Source organism: Lolium perenne, chromosome 5, assembly GCF_019359855.2.
Source record: "Lolium perenne isolate Kyuss_39 chromosome 5, Kyuss_2.0, whole genome shotgun sequence".
Lineage (NCBI taxonomy): Eukaryota > Viridiplantae > Streptophyta > Magnoliopsida > Poales > Poaceae > Lolium > Lolium perenne.
In genome coordinates this window covers 127,912,923-127,916,802 of record NC_067248.2, presented here as the reverse complement: position 1 = coordinate 127,916,802, position 3,880 = coordinate 127,912,923, and positions in this window count along the sequence as shown.

The window sequence follows — 3,880 nt, the reverse complement described above, 5'->3', positions numbered from 1 at the left end:
TAATTTGGATTTATAGCCGTTGTGCTATCAACTACTGCCATGGAGGGATTGTGCAATCAAGTAATGCTTAATATCATCTGATATGCATCCAATTGCTGCCATTGATACATCACACAATTTTTATTTCACCAAAAACATGTACATTGGTACAAAAATGGCTCACACAAAGCCCCTGATGAACAAAGCAACAACACAGTACAAGATCAAGCAAGTAGCTACAACTGTCAACATTATAAACTCTCTCCTATCTCTATTTCTAAGATCTTGCTGGTGTGCCCTCTGCATTTCTTTCTTCCTAGATTTCCTTCTCTTTATCTCATTTTCCATTTCATTAAGCTTTTGCACTAGCTGCTTATTTTCTTCCTCAATGTCTATGTAATTCCTGCTTCTAATCACACCATCATTCTCCAATTGATCCAATGTTTCCTACGAATTTGAAAAAACAAATTTGGTTCAGAATTGTGTGCACAATTTTGGTTCAAAGAAGAATTTAGGAACAGGGGAGGCAACGAAGGGGAAACAGCCGGAGACGACGAAGAAGGTTATAACTTTGACGGCGTGGCAGCACCTCTCGTCGCCGTGGGGTAGTAGACGACCGACGTCTCCTTCCATTCCTCCTCTGCCCACCTGCTTCCACCACCACCGCCATTGAACTCACGGACCACCGTCGCCGCCATTGAGCTCCTCTCCTCGGGGCACCTCCCTCGCTCCTCTCCGCCGCTGCTCCCTCGCTCCTCTCCGTGGGGCACCTCCCTCGCTCCTCTCCGCCGCTGCTCTGTCGCCGACCAGCTGCGCCGCTCCTGTCTCGCCGCCCGCCGCTGCTCCTGTCTCAGCTCAGCTCGACTAGGGTTGGAGATTCGTGCAGCCGACGCGCACCCGAGGACACCTGTAATGATCCAACGGGCGGTTCAGATAGACTACAAACAGAGAAATTGGAAACAGCAGGGGGTTATCAGCAAAAAACTACACATGCCAGCGCGTCCAAACTGCCAGCGTGGATGACACTTGGTGGCTTCTGATTGGCGAGGACCAGTGATGAACCCGAATTGCAAGTTGCTGGACCAGATCTTCACGCTTTGCAAGTAGTAGGACCAAAGCTTCACATGCTATACAAGTTCCTGGACCATAGGTGTAATTAGCTCTTATTCCGCACAGGGGCAGTCGCTGTCACAGGATCGATCCGACTTCAGCAGACAACCTTGCGGCGATTTACACAAAAATAACCCTTGATTGCACAATCCCTCCATGGCAGTAGTTGACAGCACAATGGCTATAAATCCAAATTACATCAGTTCCACAGTCAACATGTTTAATTCATAGCACAATCTAAAATAAATAAGGACAAAAAATGATGCTTCTCTAGGAATTGTCGCACACCATATTATGATAATATGAATCACATCTAGATGTCTTCTAGTGATGGTGCATTCTGGCTTAGTTGCATCTCTTGTACATTCATCTCTGGAATGTTCATCTCTGGAATGGTCATCTCTGGAATGTATTCCTCATTTAAATCAGGGAAAGGATTGTCATCTCCAAACATCAGGTAGTAGAAACTGCCATGCCCTGTTCTGTATCCTCTATTTGTCCTCTCTCTGCCAACAGGTGTATCAACTAAAGCTTGTGCTTCTGCTAGCATCTCCAGGTCTGTATCATGTACTCCACTTGTGCTAGCATCTGCAGGTCTTCTTTTCCCAGCTGGTGCTTCATGAGGTTGGTCTGCAGTTGCACTTGTGCTGGCATCTCCACTTCTTTTCTTGGTAGCTCTTCCTCTTGCTGAATCTCCATCTGTGGTAGGTGTTGATCTGTTCCTTCCTCTGCCTCTTCCTCTCTGTGAATTTGCTCTTGCTCTTCCTCTTCCTCTAGTTGTTGCAGTAGTCATCCTGGTTGTTGGTAATGGCATGCTTTCCCTGGCATTAACAACAAACTCACTCTCTGGCAGTGGTTCATTTGCTCTAGCAATTGGTGCATGAGTAGCTTCCTGGACAGTTAATTTTAGTTAGTCCAATATATCATATGAGCATGGATTAATAGCAGTAATAGAAGGAGTGTAATACATTACCTCTTGTCCCATCATATAAACCATATGATCTTGTCTGTGGCTTGGGTCCAGGGCTGGATCAGGGTTTTGAGGGAATAGATTCTGCATGAAAAGCAGATAAAGCATGTCATGACAAGCAAGTGAATGACTATTCTTTGGAGAGTGTGTGTGATGGACTCACAGTGCATATACAATGAAATTATTCTGATTCCACTATCTCTGTCTAGTAACTTGTGAAGTTTGCCTGTATACTTGTTATTTGCAGTTGTTGTCTACCTGTCTTTTGCTATATAAATAACAGCTACTTACAATGTGCTCAGCAGGCACAACATGGATTATACTCGCAGGTCCACTGGTTCAAGGTCACAAGAAAATCCAGGTGCCCATCCTCTAGTGTACCATAGAAGAAGTGCAAGGGAGAGGCAGCTGGCAGAGGAGAGAAATAGAGAGTTCATGGAGCAAGAAGCTGTTACTGGTTTGGAGCAGCTAGGTGAGTGTGTTGTTAGAAGGATGTTTATGGCATTGCCTGCTCCTAATGCTCCAAAGAACACCGTGGAAGGGCTTGTCAACCTACTATGCCATCCATGGATGAGCTGCCAAGAAGAGTTGATGGGCTACATCCTAGGGAGGCAAGGAATCAAAGGCTTTGCTCAGGTGATTACCCTCCCTTGGATCAGTTGGAGAGAGCTCTTGAGGGACAGTACCTGCATGCATTGGTTCCTCCACAAGTAGAAAAGGAAGTGACAGCATCCATTGTGCTATGCAAGGTGAAGAGAGCAATGAAAAGATGGGTGGCTAGGATTAGGAACAAATTAAAGAACCAGTAGTGTGTGTGTGTGTTTCCCTAGCAAGCAATGCAGTAGTGTGTGTGTGTGTGTGAGTGACAAGCAATGTAATGTTGTTTGTGAAATAAAATGTCTTGTGCCAATTACTTACCAGCATTATGTCAGGAATGTCATATTCTTCATCTTCTTCAATGATTCCAGCAAGCTGTTGAGCCATTTGCTTCTGCACAAATTTAATGTGACCTTTTTTGTTGTGCCCAGATTTACCACATGTAGAGCAGTGGATGTGCACTCCAGCCCTGGTAAACACCTTCACTCCCTTCTTCATCTTCTCTTCTGGTGCTTTTCTTCTATTTTTCTTAGGCCTCCCCATGACCTTTGTGAAGAGAGGTGGATGCACTTCTGCACAATCCACTTTGTCCCAGAATATTCTGCCTCTTAATGGAGCCAAATTAAATCCATATGCTCTATTATATGTTTCAACTGTGTAGCAAGAATGGACTAGATTTTCTGGATTTAGTCTGTCTGTCCTGCAACAAGCAATTGCATGGTGGCAAGGTATGCCTGTTAGTTGCCACCTCTTGCGATCCAAGGTGTTTTACCCTTCAAGTCAACACAGTAAGATCTCTCTAGCTCATGTGATTGCACAGAGAATTGATAATTTCCTCCTGCTTGGACAATGCAATTCATACTCCACTCAGTAAGCTTGTCTAGTTTCTTCTTTATTTTTGGACAAATCCTTCCATGCCATTTAGCAGCATCCCTTTGCTTGGACAAATTCCTTTGCATCTGCTTGTAAAATAGCATCTCAAGCATTGACAGCACTGGATTCTCCCTAGCTGCCAATATGTAACTGTTGAAAACCTCTGAATGATTGTTCAGTAACATGTCACACTTGGAAAAATCAGAGAAGAATGCCTTGATCCATGTGTTTGGTACTAATTCTTCCACCCACTCATATGCTTGCTCACTGTCTACCTTCATCTTTTCCATGTTTTTCTGCCATTTGGGAATATTAGTTGATCTTGCTATGGCCCACAAGTTGTTCTTCAGT